Consider the following 19,305-nt stretch of genomic DNA (forward strand, 5'->3'; position numbering starts at 1 on the left):
CGCAGCAGCAGCGATGCGGTTAAGAAGCTACGTTCAGGTAAGACTTTTGAAAGTCATTTATTGAGTAGTTGACAACCACCAACTCCTGCTGCCGCCTCTCCGCTCTCCTGGTTACAACTGTCTTTCTCAAGATGCTACCATGGAGATGGAATGGGGCAGGCACATGCACAATAGTTTGAATCATTACAACACGCTATCCGAAAGGTGCATACCCACATATGCATGGGAGTGTGACCCTATGTATATGAGGGAAATACTTTACCTCTGCACCAGTGCACCCACCATCAGGAGGCACACTGACTATGCACCACAAAAAGGTGGTGCACAGTCAGTGTGCTCTCAGAGGTCGTACTCTGGCAGAGGGTAAAAGGGTCCAAGTGGCCCTCACGTCTCCTTGCAGGCAGGTGTGGTCACTTGTTGCCTGTGCTGGCTGGGGGAACTCTGCCCTCCTTAAAACTTCAAGTCAGGTGCTGCTTGCACTGAGAAAGAAGGACAGGGTGCTTCAGTCGGCTGGTCTGCCTTTCACTAATGCGCTGCCCTCAGCTCATGACTTCATGCAAATGAGGGAAAACTGTGCCTCGGTGCTTGCACCATATTATGCAAATGGGGGCAGCAGCAAAGAGGTAGTCAGGCGTACAGATGGGTGCCACAAAGAGGTGGTGCACAGTAAGTGTGCCACCTGATGTCACCCTCAGATTAAAAGTGCCAAGTACTCCACAGACATCCTGCTGCAGGCATATGCAGTCACTCACTGCACCTGCAAGCAATGGGACCTCTGTCCCCCTTGAATGTGCAGTACAGCTGCCACCTGCACTGTGAAAGCTCCAATTCGAACAGTGAGTGGCCCTTATTTTAATACCACCCAGTCAGATCAGAAAGTCTGTCATGCACCATCTGATTATTCTCTGTTTTTCGTTTGTTACCCTTGAAACACACTATGTCACCATATGCCACCTTTTGGTGACTGGCACTCAGTGCATGCTTAGAGGGTTTTATCTGGCCCTGACAGACCATTACCGAACTCTGAGAAGCCTTCGCTCAGCCTTTCGAGTCTCTATGTTTGCTATCTTAACCCCTTAGCCAGATCTCACAGACTATCAACTGAGCTCATACACCATTACAGTTTTCACAGTGCCACATTTCTACCATGACAGCCACCAGAACCCCTGAAACCTCCTCTCTGAGCTCTTAGAGACAGTCACCCAGTCAGCAATGGCATCTCAGTTGGCACTTGTACCATCCCTACTAGGCGTCAGAAATCCATCCTGTGAGTTTTATGAGTTCTCCGGTTCCTCTTTATGGGCTCTTAGAACCCTTTAAATAGCTTCACTAATTCCTAGAACAACTTTCCCAGCCCACCCAGGGCACATATCTTCCTGCCAGCCTACCCTCATCTCCCCACCGATTGAACCCCAAGTAAACTGCATTCACAGTGTAGCCAGGCACATCACTTTAGTAGTCTGCAGCTCCTTTAGTTCATCATGACACTCAGTACATATATATGGCAGAAAGACACATTTCTAATTGTTACCATACACTTCAAGTTCAATAGCAAACAAAGGTAATGTGCCTTCTGGATGGCACTGTTTGTCATTTCAGGTAATATGTTAAATTACTAGCAATCTATATCAGTCGGTTCATACCTATGTGCCAGAGATCCTCCTCCAACCTGCACACCACAAATCCTAATCCTGAGACAGCTAAGTCGGTTATGCGCATGTTGCAAACATCTGCATAGGTTTGAGTCTTTACAAGGCTTCATTCTTCAGACACCAATAAAATGAATGCCATTAAGCTGGGCAGTAATATTATAAATGCCAAAAAATCGCCTGAGTTTATATCGTGTGATATGTAATGGGCGATTATTAGTATAATTATACAACTAAAGAATACATAACATATTACTGAAAAAAATGAATACAAAATGCACCATGTTTGGTCTGTCTTGTTCATCTTGTATCCTAACTGACGTTCTTTGCAAATGATTTTTAAGAGAATGTCGAAAGCCTCCACATGGTTATATCTTGGCCTACTTGTGAAGTGAACCGAGTGCAACTTTGTTTCCCCTTGAAGGGGCATTCAGTCAGTCAGGCAAGCAGGTGTGAATGAACGTTTGACACCTACTAAATGGGCTACAATTATCGAGTAGGCTGTGGGGGCCTTCAGCGCAGCAGCAGGCCTCCTTTCAGCGTGTATGAGTGGTCTTTTTCTGTCAGACTGATCTGACCCCACCAGTGTGCGTGCACCCATACACGGGGGCATGTTTACAAGCCCCTAACGCAACCAGAGCCTTACTTTTAGTGATGTTCCTGTGGCGATATGGGCTTCGCCTTATTTATAAGGCTGCGTTAAGTCACTTGTGGCTTAACGCTGCCTTATAAAAAAGGCCCCTTTTCACGCTACACTTAGCATTAAAGGGATGGGCAATGGGTGTTGTGGTGGGTATTTCACCACAACACCCATTGATTTTGATGCTACCCCCTATTTACAAGGGTGGAGTAAATATGGGGCAGCGCCAAAACTAAGGCCAGTGAAAACCTGGTCTTACCCTGGCGAAACGAGGAGAAATGTTTTATTTCTCCTCGTTTTTGCTGTTTCTATGTGAGCTGCGTTGTGCAGCACACAAAGAAACAGCAAATCACCATACTACAAGGGTGCCTGCATTGAGGGGAATGCTTGTTTAGGTGCAGGAAGCAGCACACAGAGAAGATTGAAAATCCCATTAAAGATTGTTTATGTGCAGGAAGGGTCACCTTCCTGCACATAATCATTCCCCTCAATGCAGACACCTTTGCACTATGGTGCAAGAGTGCCTGCATATTGGCGCTAGGCAGCTAAACTAGTGCCAGTGCAGGAGGAAACACAAAGCTGCACAGTATTTGAGTAAATAACGGTTTCAGAAGTGGCAGAGCGTGGTGTTAAGCCATGGAGGCTAATGCCACTTCCTTGTAAATATGCCCCACAGTTTGGAGACCTTTGAATGTGCTACAGATTTAGACCGTGGATCGGATGCTCTAACTCTCTGCGCTATCTTCCCTGGATACTCCTGTAAATGTGTACAGGGGCATAGTTATTAATTGTGCCGCTGGTGTAGTAGCACCAGGGCCCAGTGGCCTAATGGATCAATTGCACCCCAGTTGTAGCTGTTTTTCACATCCAAACAGTGGGAGGTGGCACATTGTCCTTGCCTGCATTAGGGCTCACACACCACGGGTCTAATCACCCCTCCACCATTAGAGACCGAACAGAATGTATTCTGTTATGACTCCTTTATGCCTATGCTATAACTATCAGTGGATTTGCCTCAATTCACTTAATGCACAGATCCATAGAATGTGTTTCAACATTATAAGCCTATCACAAAAGGTATACACCCTATTGTGTTTACAGGGGCATAGCGCTCAACAGTGCAGCAGGTACAGTGGCACCAGTGCCCAGGGATCTGAGGGGGCCGATAACTGTTTTTCACTACTCAACCATGGAACTGTGGCATATTTTCCCTGTTGGCAAAAGTGCCTATGGCACCATTGCCAAGCCTCTTAAAGTGGATCTAGTAAACTGAAAACAAGTGCATAGCCAGCCAGCCTCAATAAAACAAGAACTAAAATTGTTTACTTGCAGCTGCACAGGCCGATAGATGGGGAATAAAAGGAATGACAAAAAGCACGAGAGAAGGAAGACATGTTTCTACCTGCTGGATCCTCGACCGAATGTTAATTCTGGGTTGTAGCTGGCTCCATATCATGCATTATTGAATTTAATGATCAATATATATTTCCAAGGAGAAGTCATAAAAGTAAACTATACTTTGAAACAAACCAATCATCTTTTACATAGAAAATGTATTGTCTCCCATCAACAGGCAAAAGGCAAACATATTTCAATTCAACGTGTTTAGGCGGGAGATTCCCTTTCGTTCAGCAAAAAATTTTGCAATTTCTTAGCCTTGCACCCAAAGAAGCCGCAGTCCAGTACAATTCAATATACAAATTCCACTCAAAATCTCTTTACACGTTATCTCCAAATTTTGTCATGTATGAATGGAGTTCTAGGAATAGAAAGATGTGTACGATTGGTCCTTTTTCTCGGGGTGGTTAGAACAGGAAACAAACCATAGGACCACTTCCGTCAATAAATTCTCCGCTGCTAGCAGAGGAAAATGCTGACTTTTTAGTCTCTTGATCACAACAAGGTTTTTTTTTTTAAAATGGTGCTCTATCCCTGCAGATACTCTGGTGCATGATTTGCTAAAGCGGGGATGTTTTCTTGATATGAAACATGCAACTCCAGAAGGGATCTAGGCTCTATGAGAGATGTTGAGAGAGCCTGTTTCATGGAACATAATTTGATAATATGGGCCTGATTCATGAAGGTACTTACGTGTAGTAATGTTAGGAATGGGGAGTCTCCACACTTGGGGGCGAGTCTCCACACTCGACACGGAATCTACGCACTCAGAACTGCAATGCAGAGATTCCGTCCCGAGTGTGGAGACTCTGCACTCGTAACTTTACTATACATAAGTATCTTCGTGAAACGGGCCCTTGGATTAATGATTCACCTCTGGCCTCTTGAATACAGACTGTGCCTGGACTGCTGGGGATACACAACGTCTCATCTGGTGAAAAGTGATGCCCCCTTTGTGGATGAAATTACAGACAGAAGAGTTTTTTCTGCTCTAAAACTTGAATAGTATGATTTTGTTATGGAAATATGAAAAGTTTTTAGCTTAAAGTCTTTAAGCTAAAAACTTAACAAAACCTAACAAAAATAGAAGATGTTTTTCCAATTTAGTATAAATTTTAAGCCAACGTTTCAGGAGCCAATCATTTTCTGGAGAGGATTAGGAACATATCTGAGAAGTGTTCCGTGAGGCAGTCTGCCTCACGGAACACTTCTCAGATATGTTCCTAATCCTCTCCAGAAAATGATTGGCTCCTGAAACGTTGGCTTAAAATTTATACTAAATTGGAAAAACATCTTCTATTTTTGTTGTCTGCCCTAGGCCTTCAAAAACTGGCACAAATTTGTTTAGGTTAGATATGAAAATAGATTACTGTGTCCTAAATAATCTGGTGTATTTCCTGAAACGTTGGCTTAAAATGTATACTAAATTGGAAAAACATCTTCTATTGTTGTTGTCTGCCCTAGGCCTTCAAAAACTGGCACAAATTTGTTTAGGTTAGATATAAAAATAGACTACCGTGTCCTAAATAATCTGGTGTATTTTATACATTATTTTAGTTAATTCATTTTTATAACACTTGATCAGTGACCGCTGATAGTTTTAGCTTAATTTTGAGTTTGGGGCTGGTGTCGTTTTAAGTAGTCTGGCTTACTGTTGATAAAATGCTAACATTTGTCTTATCAGTTTGGAAGCATTTCTATAAAATCTGTATTTTAGTATGCACTTTTTATGTCTGATACACTGAGCATTTTGTGATGTATAATAATGGGCAAGTAGTAGTTGAGGCGCCATAAATATACATTATTCTCAAGCTTGCAAATATCTGCAAAATCAAATGAATCAAAACGTGACCCAACTTACTCACCTGGGTTTTTGGATGTAATGGTTTTAAGATGCTTCTCAAATAGGTTTTGGGATTTCTATCACATATATTATACATCCAGATATTCAAATCTTCCATCAGAGAGGTGTGTTCTAGTCACAAAGGGGCAGACAAGGCGTAAAACTGATGGATTTCAAGAGCTCATTCTGAGCACACCTTCCTCGAGGCAATTGTGCCTGTACGTGTTTTTAATACTTTCTCTGTTCTTTAATCAGCTACAGTTTATTTCTCATGGCCAGCTTAATCTCCTCACCACATACGAAATAAACATCAAGCAATAACATTATGAGGAATTTCAAGTCGTATGATGACTTTTAGCACATCTCTTATAGAACTTGTACTAAACCAAGACCAGTGTGTGTCAGTTTTCTGTGTATAGCTTGAATAGATGTATGCCCTCTCAGAGTTTGTATGTCTTAGAAGTCTTCATTGTTTTTCTCAAGATTGATGCTAGGTCCTTTGCCAGCTTTTAGTATAGAAATGCTGAAGTTAGCCATATATCATGCTTTGTTGGCACTGTAAAGGTGTTTATTTGTTGGTGTTTTCAACACAATTTGATTTGAAAATTGCTTTTAGTCATGTTAAATGTAAAAGCAGACAAGCAACCTGTCCTGAATATGCTGCCAGAAATATTTTGTGATTTTTGTCCTTTTTTGATCTGAAAGTGTTTTGCCAATGCAGTGACTGGTATGTTTATAAATCATATTGCGTGTGATCTGCTTTTATGACTAATGACTACAGGCGGTATCAATTCCCTTTTGGGTATAAGTCCCTGACTGCCACAGGAGCTGCAACCTCTGACTGATAATTTTTCCCATCTCAGTTCTCTCAACGGTTACTGCACCCACCAATACAAGTTGAAGTTCAAAAACAAGAGAAACCATTCAGAAGAGAAGAGGGTAAAAATTGAGTGAACAATTTGACTTATGTGAAGCAGGAGTAGACTGTATCTACCAATGCAAAGGACAGAGCATTCTGGAAAGCTTAAGGAGAACCACTCCACAACTCATTAACTTTCTCTGGGCAGGTGAACCACACAGTGAGCACTCTGGAAGGTGTTGACGAGTGAAGCAAATCTGAATCAGGTGCTACTGAAGATTGTCACGCAAGCTAGGACCCTCCTCAAGATGGTGTGCAGCCAGTAGGAAAGGCATATACGTTGTATAAGTCGACAGACCATGGGCTGGAATGGTGCGTTGAGCATCCAGGGTATTTGGTGGAGGACAGAGGTCATATGTAATTGTGCCAGATCAGATTAAAGGGGAGCTGAGCAATTAATCTACCTACCCTATGTCAGAACAAGAATGCAACTCACTATAAGGTACATCTATATACACCTTTAGCCACTCTAGCACAATAAAATAAACAAAATGAAGAACACCAGCCTGGAGAAACTAGGTTTTGTTTAGTTTCCAAAATGAGGAACAACATTTTTCTTAATTAATTTGAAGAAAGTCGAACAAAAGAGGACCATAAAAAAGGTCACATGCTGCCAAGAAAACAACAAAGAATAGCAAAAAATCGGAAAAAGGAGTAGGCATAATGGAGAAGGGAAGAGATACTATTATATTGTTACAGGTACTGTTATGGTTAGGTGTGGAGGATTGGATTAAAGCCTGGTAGTAGTACTAGGCTGTAGACTCTGGTAGGCGTACTACCATCTGGGGTTGTTTAATGGTACTACACTTAGGGATAGGTAGAGGTAACAGGGTATAGTTAGGTGAAGATGTTCTAGGGTATTTGCAGGGAGAGAAGTACTATAAGGATCACTGAAATAATATAGACTGCCAAAATATCGACCTGCAAAAATATCGTTGCCAAAATATCGACAGACAAAATATCGACTTTCTATCTACAAACAGGTAAGTACAAAAATATCGAGTACAAAATATCGTTAACAATAATATAGATGTAAAAAATATCGACTTTATTAAAAACAGTGTTAAATTAAATTAATATTAAATTTAAATGACTAAAATATACTTAAAAATACTTAAATTAAATTATAATAATAAAATAATAAATGAAAATAATAAAAAAAATTACAATCTTATTTGTTGACCCTGAACCCTAAAATATACCCCTTTACCCAAAAACCCAAAACTGACCCTGAACCCTAAAAATACCCCTTTACCCAAAAACTAAAAACTGACCCTGAACCCTAAAAATGCCCCGTTACCCAAAAACTGAAAACTGACCCTGAACCCTAAAAATGCCCCTTTACCCAAAAACTGAAAACTGACCCTGAACCCTAAAAATGCCCCTTTACCCAAAAACTGAAAACTGACCCTGAACCCTAAAAATGCCCCTTTACCCAAAAACTGAAAACTGACCCTGAACCCTAAAAATACCCCTTTACCCAAAAACTGAAAACTGACCCTGAACCCTAAAAATACCCCTTTACCCAAAAACTGAAAACTGACCCTGAACCCTAAAAAGGCCCCTTTACCCAAAAACTGAAAACTGACCCTGAACCCTAAAAATGCCCCTTTACCCAATAACTAAAAACTGACCTTGAACCCTAAAAATACTCCTTTACCCAAAATGTATCAATATTATTTAATTACCAATTAATTATTAATTAACAATAACAATAAAGTAAATATATTAGCACATTAGCTGTAATTATTTTAATAATTAATATTATTTTTTCCTAATTAATTACTTAAGAATAACACAAAATTATATATATTAAAATGTACTCTAATTAATGTAATTAACTAATTACAATTAATCAATTACCAATTAATTACTAATTCAAAATATGTACAAAATTATATTAATTAATTAACTAATTATTATTAATTATCAATTAATTATTAATTATAAATATTTACAAACATATATTAATTAATTAATTATTATTAAATTACTTCCCACCCTATTCCCCTATAAACCCACAACCCGCTACAGAATTACATAACGCAATTATTAAAAAAACAAATTCCATTTAATAAAATATTTTATAACATTAATACACACTTTTCACACATATTATTACATAAAAATACACTATAAAATATTATATATTATTAAAAATTCGATATTTTTGCTATCTATATTTTAAACAGTCGATATTACTTCACTTACCTGAAAAACGATATTTTTGTAGTCGATATTATGTCCAGTCGATATTTTGTCCAGTCTATATTTAAAACTCGATATTATGTCCAGTCGATATTTTGGAGTCAATATTTTGTCTGTTCACCGTACTATAATACAGGGTGGGGTAGACTTATTGTGGTAAAGTTAGCAGTAGAGAAACAACAGCACGGCAGGCTTAAAGGAAGTGGTAGAGTTACCAGGGTTAGCTGTACAAAGTTATAGGCAGAGGTAGAAGCACTTGATATAGGCAAATGTAGAGGGTCTGGAATCCAGAGAATTCTAGAGAAGTGTGCGGGATAGGTAGCATAGGAGAAAGATAGGGGTAAAGGTACCAGAGCATCATCAGAGGGAGCAAGGAGGAGAAAAGCAATTACAACATTGATGTTTGAGAAATAACCCAGAAGGGGCAAGAAAGAGGGATGAATTGAAGAGGAGGGAAAAGATAAAAAGTAGTAGTAGGGTACAAGGACAATGGATGAAGAGCGAAGCGATAAAAGTAGAAGAAGGATGGGCTACTGGAGTTTTCTTGCAAAAGGAAAATAAAAGATGTGTGATTTTTGAAAAAAAGGACAGCAGGACAAGTATTTGACACGAAGACCACTCATCAGAATGGTTAGTGGAGAGTGTTTCTCCTGAGCACGTTGACTTAAGTATGTTTTCCTCCAGAAACCTACACAACTATCTGTATGCATTATTGAAGGAAACAGCTGCTGACCTTATTTTTCAAAAACATCTATTGTTGAACTATCCTCCTTTATAGGAAGAAAACTTCACTGAAGAGGAATAACAGGACTTAACATCCATATGAAAATGATTTACACATGGTATTTTTAGGACCCTGCTCACTTGCTTGGACAAGAGGCTTCTGTGCTGCCGATCATATGTGGTGATTCTTGCGTTTAAATGACAACCAGGCTAGCTCGTCCCAATCCTCTTTTTATTCCCTTGTTCAGATGGTAAAATCAATAAATGTGTTGAAAAAAAGTAGGGGGAGTGAGGTAAAGTCTAATGTGGTAAATCAGCACCTAATTTATGATGCTATTTCGTAATCTAATTAAATAGACGTTTACATCTCAAAATGTCCCGTTTCCTTCAAATCCTTTAAGAAAGGAATTTAACCTTCGTACCTGTTCAATTTCTATCATCTGGCGATCTGGGCACATTTTAATATGCCACAAAAACCGTGTAGTTTTATCTGTTAAAATTTACAATTCAGGTTAATGTTGATGTTTTTTTGTTACGATTTCTGTTAAGATTTCTTGAGGCAGCAGCAAGCACAATTCCAGGTGAAGAATGACATTAATTAGTGTAATGAGTCGTCTCCAGGAGAGTGCGTCACAGAACGCTGCACTCATTTAGTTATTTTGTTGTTATTTCTGCTGAAGTGGACGTGTTTCAGGGAAAGGATAATGATGCTCACTGAGGAAGTGCACGAGAGTGTTTTGAAGCAAAATGGTTTGAATGAGACCCCTGGAAAGGGCTGTTTGCCTCTGGCAGTCAGTCGTGCAGGGTTTTCCACGAAAACGCCACTCTCTAAAGCAACGTAAATTATTTCTAGGAAGTGGTTAGGGTCTCTTTTGTGGAAAGCTACCTTTAGTGCAAAACAATAATTTGGCCGTATTCGGCCTAGTGCACATACGTCATTCCACTCCGGAAATTCAACATACATAAAGCATAACCTGAGATATTGCTAACTAACACCCACCGGTCTAAACTGCAGCTCTTCAACCCAGAGCTCTCCGGTACATGGCATTTAGAGACGCTTTATGGGACTTATTTTGCTAAATAAGTGGAGTGAGGCCCAAATACAAGAAGGCGCCTTCTTTACAGTATTGAGGCAATATATATCACCCATATCGTGGCAAGGGGCAGGTACAGCCGAAAACACCACAGAGTAGGGTTTTACAGTGGCGTAACGAAATTCGAGCTGGCACCCCTGCAAGGTCCATGGAGGTGCCCCCCGACTCAACTGGGAGCCCTCAGACCAGAGTACTGTGCTGAGGGGGGCTGTGTTACGCCACTGGGGCTTTAAGTGGGCTTGGTCTCTCCATGTCTCAGACTAAAAATGGATATTGAAACTGGACTCTATTGGGGCCCTATATTCATGTCCACATCTTTTTCAGTTCAAAAGAATTTTATTAGGCAAATAAAGGTGTCAATACATAAAAAAGCTAAAACATAGCATCAATAATAGAAGTGAAGTAAAACATGGCAATAAAAATATCCAATAAGTCAGGAGATGATAAATAAATGAGGCTATATAACAAAAAGCAGTGCGTGAAATAATATGCAGGAAAAAAATAAAAAAGGTTATAAAAATACAAAGGAACAAAAAGGTCAATCAAGGAGGTTTAGAAACCTCTTGCTGAATAGGAGGAAAATGGGATGAACGCTTAGCACACACTTCTAGGTATAAAGTTACGGCGAGCCATAAATCATGTCTCTTCGGAGCAAGATTAAGGGGATAAATGAAAGCAGTATCTAGTCTATGATTGTGGCAGACATTATACCACCATGCTATAAAAGAAATATTAGTGGAATTTTTCCAATTAACAGTAATTTGTTGGAATGCGACAGCTAACAACAAGTCAACAATGTGCGCGTTAAACTCAGTATCTGCCCAACAAGGAGAAAGACTATCTAAAAAAATATTAACAAAAGAAAAGGGGATTACAGTATGAAATATGGCATTGATTTGGGCCCAAACTTGTTTCCAGAAAGTGTGCGTAGCAGTACAGGAAAAAAGCATGTGAAAAAGTGTAGCCTTGGGTGATGAACAAGACCAACAAAGATCAAGGACTGAGAAAAATCTCTTATTCAACATAAGTGGTGTAAAGAGAAGTCTATTGTAAATATGTTTATGTTTATGTTTATGTTTGAGCCATTTTTAGAGCGCGCAAATACCCTGGGGTGTCTCGGCGCTAGAGTACAGAACCATCGCTGAGGTGATACATTATGCTGGGAAGAGCCAGGTTTTTAGTTTCTTCCTGAAACTAAGGAGAGTTGGTGCGGTTTTAATGTGGAGGGGCAGTGTGTTCCAGAGTTTGGATGAAGAGATAGTGAAACACCTGTCACCCCAGTTGACCTTTTTTGTTCGAGGGACTTTCAGCATATGCGCAGTTGAAGAACGGAGAGTTCTAGGATGATCAAGCGGGCAGAAAGCAGCTCTGAGGAACTGTGGGCCCACTTCATTGACTGCCTTGTAAGTGATACACAAGGCTTTGAACATTATTCGGTTCCTGACCGGAAGCCAGTGCAGTTGACGGATGTGAGAGGAGATGGATTTGGATTTGGGGATGTTTAGAAGGACTCTGGCCGAAGCGTTCTGGACTAATTGAAGTTGATTGATAACTTTTTTCTGAGCGTTCAGCAGAAGGGCATTACAATAATCTGTTTTTGAAAAAACCAAGGTGCTAACCAAGGTTTTGCCGGCTGATGATGGAAGGTAAGGGAGCAGTTTTTTGATTCTTTTTAAAACGTAGAAAGATGAGGAGACCACTGAATTGACGTGATGCTGAAATGTCAATTTATCATCAAATATGACTCCAAGGTTGCGAACCTTGGAGACAGGTTGAGGTGGATCTCCTAGCTCTGAAGGCCACCAGTGGGCGGACCAAATGGGGTCCAACCTCCCGAATGTCATCACCTCTGTTTTGTCAGAGTTTAGCTTGAGACAATTAGATGACATCCAGGAGCTGATGGCCTTCATTCCCATTTGGAAGTTTGCAGCTACTGATGTCCCGTTATTGTGTACAGAAAGCACAAGTTGGGTGTCATCAGCATAAGTTGTCAGGGCAATTCCATATGATTTTATTACTCTCGCTAAGTCCGAAACATAAATGTTAAAAAGTGTCGGACTTAGCGAGGAGCCCTGTGGGACACCACATGGGAGAGTGAATGTTTGGGAAGTAAAGTTGGCCAATTTAAATAAAGAAAAGTGTTTGTGTGAGGGAAGCAGCTCTAGAGTATTTGCGAAGCTTGGTCCACAATTTATCCCAATGGGAAGTGGCCCAAGAGATGGCAAAATCAGACTCCCATTGTTCCTCAACTGTGGATTTTGGCCTAGTAGAGAGAGTCTTGTGAAATGAGTGGTAGATTGAGGTGGCTGTGGGGTAGGTACGCAGCAAGGAATGGAGTTGCCGGGTAGGGTTGGGAGGGTCAGGTTGGGTGGGAGAATGAGGAAGATGAGCGTAAGTGGACAAAACTGCGTGTTTGAGCGTGAGAAATTTACGGGCGAAAGAAAGAGGGAGATTGAAAGTTTGGCTAAGAGCAGAAAAAGGTAAGAAGTCAGAGCCAGAAAAGAGTTGGGACACCCAGATCAAACCCCTTTGCCTCCAGGACTTCCAGTAAAAGGACTTATGATTAATGAGGATACTATTGTTGTGCCAAATAGTCGTATTGAGAAATGCAGCTACAGTGGAGGGAGGGTCTGGGGACGTGGATAAGAGTAGTTTAGTGGTAAACTTGTGGATAGGAGTGGAAAGAAATTGGGTTTTATGGGAAAATGAGAGGTACTCAGCAAAAGAAAAGGGGGATAAAGAAAGACGCTCAATTACAACCCATAAGGGGGAAGATTCAGCAGGGTCTCGCAACCAAAAGGAAGCTTGCCTCAAAAGGAATGCCTTGTGATAAGTAGGAAAATCCGGAAAATTGACCCCACCCTCTGATTTGGGAAGTCGCAATCTGAGCAGGGACATACGTGCTTTTTTGCCGGACCAAAGAAATAAAGAGAGAATAGTATTGATTTTCCTAAAAAAATTGGTAGGGATATATTGGAGATGATATAAAGAACTATTGGGGAAAGCATCATCTTAATCGTGTCAAGACGACCCCACCAAGAAAGATACAGAGGGTGCCATCTAGAAGTGAGATCAGATAATTTCTGGGTACATTTGAGACATAACGAAACAGTATCGGGAAGGGAAGGGGTAATGTGTAAACCGAGATATTTGATATGTGAGGGACTCCAAGTAAAATTGGACGCGACAAAATCAGGTTTGAAAGTAAATTTTGGAAGGGGCAAAATTTCGCACTTGTCAGTGTTCAACTTATAACCAGAAAGTTGTGAGTATTCGTGAACCTCAGCCAGAAATGCAGGAATGGAGGTGGTGGGGTTGGACATAAAGAGTAGGATATCATCTGCATAAGCAGCAAGTTTGATATGTGTTTGGGAAATTTGGAAGCCATGCAAGTTAGGGTTTTGACGGAGTTTGGAGAGAAAGGGTTCTAAAGCCAGGTTAAAAAGGAAAGGGGAGAGGGGGCAACCCTGACGAACCCCTCTGCCTAAGTTGAAAAAAATAGAAACGAAGCCATTAGCGCAAACCGCCGCTCTGGGATTGGAATAAAGGAAAGAAATGAAGGAGATAAAATTAGGACCAAATCCAAACCACTTGAGGGCGGAAAAAAGGAAAGTCCATTCTACTCTGTCAGCCGCTTTTTCCGCGTCTAAAGCAATTGCTGCTCGCGAATCGTTGAACCGTGGAGATTTGGACAGGACATTAAACAAAAGTCTAGTATTATCTGTGATGAAACAGCCTTTAACATATCCAGACTGTTCGGGGCCCAATAATTCAGGAAGGAAGGGATCTAATCTTATGGCTAAGGATTTAGCATAAATCTTGTAATCAATGTTAACCAAAGAGATTGGTCTGTAGTTCTTACAATGCTGGGTATCTTTCCCTTCTTTGGGTATTATACAGATATGAGCATCTGAAAATGTGCCAGAGGAAGTGCCGTTAGTAATGAAAGAATCAATAAGGGAGTGTAGTCTAGATAGTAATAATTTAGAAAAGTGTAGATAAAATTCAACTGTGAACCCATCCAGACCCGGAGCTTTGTCCCTCTTGAGTGACTGAAGTGCAGAGTGTAACTCATGACTAGAAATGGGTGATTCAAGAACGGATAGATCAACAGGAAAATTGTGAGGTGTTTGAATGCTGGAAAAAAAATTGGACAGAGAGTGAGCAGTGGGCTGAGTTTCAGAAGAATAGAGTTTGGAGTAAAAATGGGAAAATTCCTCTAAAATGTCAGCATCTTTATGTTTTAAAACAGAATTAGCATCATAAACAGACTCCATGTTCAACTTGTTCTGCTTGACTTTTAAATAATTAGCTAAAATTTTCCCTGCTTTATTTTTACCCCCATAAAATTTCGAACTGGATTTCAACAAATACAACGAAGCATCTTCAGTGGATTGTTTGTTAAATTGCATCTTGGCAGCAATGAGAGCAGTCAAACTTTCCTGTGAGTGGGAAGTATAGAAAACATGTTCCAAATTTTTAATCGTGAGAAGGAGATCGCTAGTGCGCTTATGGGCGATCTTACGTTTTCTAGATACATGACCAATGATGAAATCCCTGGCCGCAGCCTTACAGGCATCCCAAATAGTGTGCTCAGGTAAAGAGGGTGTATTATTAATGGTAAAAAATTCTGTGGTAAATTCAACAAAGGAGGTGGTGAGTTTAGGATCGAGAAGTAAGGTATTATTGAAACGCCAGCTTTTTGGCCCAGGGAACTTGGGTAAGATGTCAATATTAATCAAAACAGGTGCATGATTAGAGAACAAGATGGGGCCAATGTCAGCATGAGTGAGGGATTGAGAAATGTGATGGGAAAGGAAGATATAATCAATGCATGATTGTGATTGGTGGGACGGGGAGTAAAAGGTAAACTCTTTAGAAGTTGGGTTACAAAGACGCCAAGCGTCTATAAGTTTGTGTTGGGCTATGGCTTGGACAAAGAGATTATGAGGCTTATTAGGGACAAAAGATGCTTTAGAATTTCTATCCAAAAAGGGATCTAAGGGTAGGTTACAGTCTCCCGCTAAAATAAAATTATCATCCATGTGTTCAGTAATGCGAGTGGCCAATGTGCGCCAAAAGGCGGGGTCACCACCAGTGGGAGCGTAAAAGTTAAGAAGGGAGATAGGGATACCCTTCGAGGAAAGTTTGACATATAACCATCTACCTTCTGGATCTGATTCAGATACCAATAGTGAATGAGAGAAAGACTTGCAAATTAACACAACTACACCATTTCTCTTACCATCACCAGGGGAAGAAAACACAACACCCACCCAACCTCTTCGGAGTTTGGCAGCCTCAATATCAGACAAATGGGTTTCTTGCAAGAAGGCAATGTCTACATTCAGTTTGGCTAAGTGAGAGAGAATTTTTTGCCTCTTAATGGGAGAGTGAAGACCTTTAACGTTCCAAGAAACAATGCGCACTGACATCAAGTAGCATTAGAGAAGAAAAGCAAAGAAAGAACAGAACAACAGGAGAAAGCCTCATAGAAAATAGGAACAAAGGTAAATGAAGTAGAGAAGCGAAGATAGAGAAAAGAAGGAAAGAACAAGAGAAATAGGAGTATGATAAAAATCAGAAATACCATAAAAATAGAAAAAAGCACAATAGATAATAAGAACGGTAAAAAATAGCAATAGGACCCAGAAAAAATGGTAAATATGAGCCAATGAGAGAAAGAAATGATCATGAGTGAAAGAGTAAATGAGTGAAAAAGAAAAGAAAGGGAAAGACCAAAAGGCGAGAGATGTGAACTTGAATAAATGGGAAGGTTGAATGACAAGAAAGTAAAAGACATAGATAAGACCTACAAACAAGAACTAAAGTCTTATCAGAGACTTATAAGAGAGGAAAAAAGTCTCTTCTATCAAAATAGAATTGAAGAGGCTATAAATCCATCTAAAGAACTATTTCGGATTTATAAAGAACTAACAGACACGTCGAGCCTGGATACGCAGGATACATACTCAAACGAGTTATGCGAACAAATTGCGGACTTCTTTGTCAATAAAGTAGAGAAAATTCATGCTACTTTCCCCACTCCCCCCACATCTGGCAAGAAAACCCCCCCACTTCAAAAAACCACTCTCACCCAATTTCACACTCCCGACAAAGAAAAACTGTCCAGCATAATTAACAGTATCCACTCTGGCTCCCCTAATGATGTGTGTCCGTTAGATAAGTGCAAAGACATCATGGACCATACCCTTATGGATCAAATAAGCCAACTGATTACCCTCTCTTTCAAAGAATGCTATGTCCCGGAGGCTTGGAAAAACGCCCAGGTCATCCCTCTGAAAAAAAAAACCAACATTCCGGTCACCCAATTTCAAAATCTCAGGCCGATATCCCTACTGCCTCAATGCGCCAAGATAATTGAAAAAATAGTCAATATCCAACTAATGGCGTTTTTAGAATCAGAAAACATTCTCCACCCTACTCAATCCGGCTTTAGACCTAACTTTTCCACGGAAACAGCTGTTTTGTATTCCACGGAATATATCCGCAAGATGGTGGACGAGGGTGAGACAGCAGCGTTGGTCATGCTCGATTTAAGCGCAGCTTTCGATACTGTGCTACATGCCACGCTGCTGTCCCGTCTTTCAGACATCGGAGTAAAAGACCATGCACTGGCGTGGATCAAATCTTTCCTCACGAATAGATCTTTCCAGTTACATTGCCCGCCCTTTAAATCATCTTCTCGTCCTGTGAGCTATGGGGTTCCACAGGGCTCTAGTTTGAGCCCCACATTGTTCAACATCTATATGGAACCCCTGGCTCAGATCATAGAAAACTTCGGGGTGGGCATTGTCAGCTACGCCGATGACACTCAGCTTATGTTTAAACTTACTCCTGACACCGAGAAGCATGCCTCCAACTTCTCGGAGTGCATGGCTGCTGTCGCCATGTGGATGGACAGTAATTGCCTCCGGCTGAATGGAGACAAAACAGAGGTGCTAGTGATAGGGAATAAAACCTCTCTATGGTCTCAAGCGTGGTGGCCCACGACTTTGGGCGAATTCCCTCGCCCTGTTGAGAAGGTCAAAAACCTTGGGATCATGATCGACTCTGATCTATCAGGAAAATCCCATGTCAACAAGATCATAGGAAAATGCATCGGCACATTAAGAATTCTCAGAAAAATCATCGACCTGATCCCTACTGAAGCCAGGAAGACTATCGTGCATGCACTTATTACACCTCATCTGGACTATGGGAATGCTCTTCTTTTAGGCCTTAACCAAAAACATCTTCACCAGCTGCAATGCTTACAAAATGCGGCAGCCCGCTTGGTACTAGGTCTTCCCAAAAGAACATCAGCCAAGGCGGCACTGTCTAAATTGCACTGGCTCCCCGTTAGGGAGAGAATAAAATTCAAGAGCCTCTGCTATGCCCACAAGATAGCCCACAACAAGGGTCCCACCTATCTAAGAGGCCTCATGACCATCCACCGCCCTACCAGAGACCTGAGGTCCTCAGGAATGTCTCTATTGAAACTCCCTCGAGTCCACAGAGCAAAAATTGGCGGCCGCTCCTTTCGCTACCTAGGAGTGAAACATTGGAATGCTCTACCGGTTCATTTAAGAATGGAACCTTCAGAAACCCTTTTCAGAGCCAAACTGAAAACCCATCTCTTTCCTCAATAAGCCTGTGATCTCCATCCATTCCCTTCTTGATTCTCTGTGAGTTTTTTTTTCAGCAATCAGCGCGGGGATACACAGCTGTGCAGCCATGCGCTTTATAAATGTTTTATTATTATTCTTATTATTATTAAGAAGGAGCATGTCCAAGAAACCGTACAAGTAATGAATGGGATAAGATAGAAAAAGAAGGAAAAAAGAAAGACAGCTGAAAAGATAATGACACCAATAAACCTGAAAATAATAAGGAGGAGATCAAAATAGAGAGAGACAGAACAAGGAAAAACATGTCAAAAAGGGAAAGGGGAGCACTTACGATGGGTGGCATGAGGGAAGTACGATCAGGAACAAGGGTGGACGAAAGCGTACGTGGAGGTGAGGGGAGGGAGGTAGGGCCAACTGGAGAAGGCATAGCAATCGGGGTCAATAAGACGTCCAAGCAGAGAAACATGACGGGACGCGAGATAATGATCTGTAGAGGAAGGAAAACAACGGGGTTAAGCCACGACAAGCGACATAGGCACAGGACAAGCGATGAATAGGACAAACCTAGGAACATTAAAAAAAACTTCAATAACAAAGACCAACAAGAGAACCATAAACTTGTCAAGAGAACATGCGAGTTTAAGAACAATTGAACTTGAAAATTCAACAAATGCAGCAAGCTGGAATATCAGAGTAGAACTTCAGAGAAAGTCACGGTGGGAAAGAAGAGGAAGGTCCAGAAAACTCCATATCAGCCTGGCCACAGGAATTCAGGAAACTTCGAAGTCGCGTAGGATCCTCATAAGTCGTAGTCATGTTATTGTAGGTGACTTTGAATAGGCAAGGGTGAAAAAGACCATATCTGGCACCAATGGAGCGGAGGTCAGGTCTCATGTCCAGGAAGGCCTTACAGCGATTGGCAGTGGCTCTGGCGTAATCCTGCGCAAAGAACAAGGGTGGAACCTGACCAAGTAAGGTGAGGAGAAGCTCTGGCCACCGAAAGGACTTTCAACAGATCTGTGTATTCTAGAAAATACATTATTACACCCCTGGGTTTCGTTGACGTGGAAAGAGAGGATGGAGCTCGACCAAGCGTGTGAGCCCGTTGGAAGTTGAGTGAAGTATCTTCTGGTAAGTGCAGAAGCTTAGGGAGAAAAGACTTGAAAAAATTGATGGGTCACTCCCCTCACAACCTTCCAC

The 19,305-nt window shown here is 41.0% G+C and overlaps 1 protein-coding gene across 3 annotated transcripts in view; it reads right to left on the bottom strand.

Moving 5' to 3' along the window:
• GPR45 (G protein-coupled receptor 45) overlaps positions 1-19,305 on the bottom strand; it is a 179,779-nt gene that overhangs the window by 64,218 nt on the left and 96,256 nt on the right. The window contains exon 3 of one of the 3 annotated variants that reach the window (XR_015299317.1): positions 18,441-18,592. The exons of the other annotated variants lie outside the window; for them this stretch is intronic. The gene's annotated coding sequence lies outside the window, so the exon portion shown is untranslated. Of the gene's footprint in view, positions 1-18,440; positions 18,593-19,305 lie in introns of those variants that run through there. 3 annotated transcript variants of the gene reach the window in all.

This window comes from Lissotriton vulgaris, chromosome 8 (assembly GCF_964263255.1).
Source record: "Lissotriton vulgaris chromosome 8, aLisVul1.2, whole genome shotgun sequence".
NCBI classification, from domain to species: domain Eukaryota; kingdom Metazoa; phylum Chordata; class Amphibia; order Caudata; family Salamandridae; genus Lissotriton; species Lissotriton vulgaris.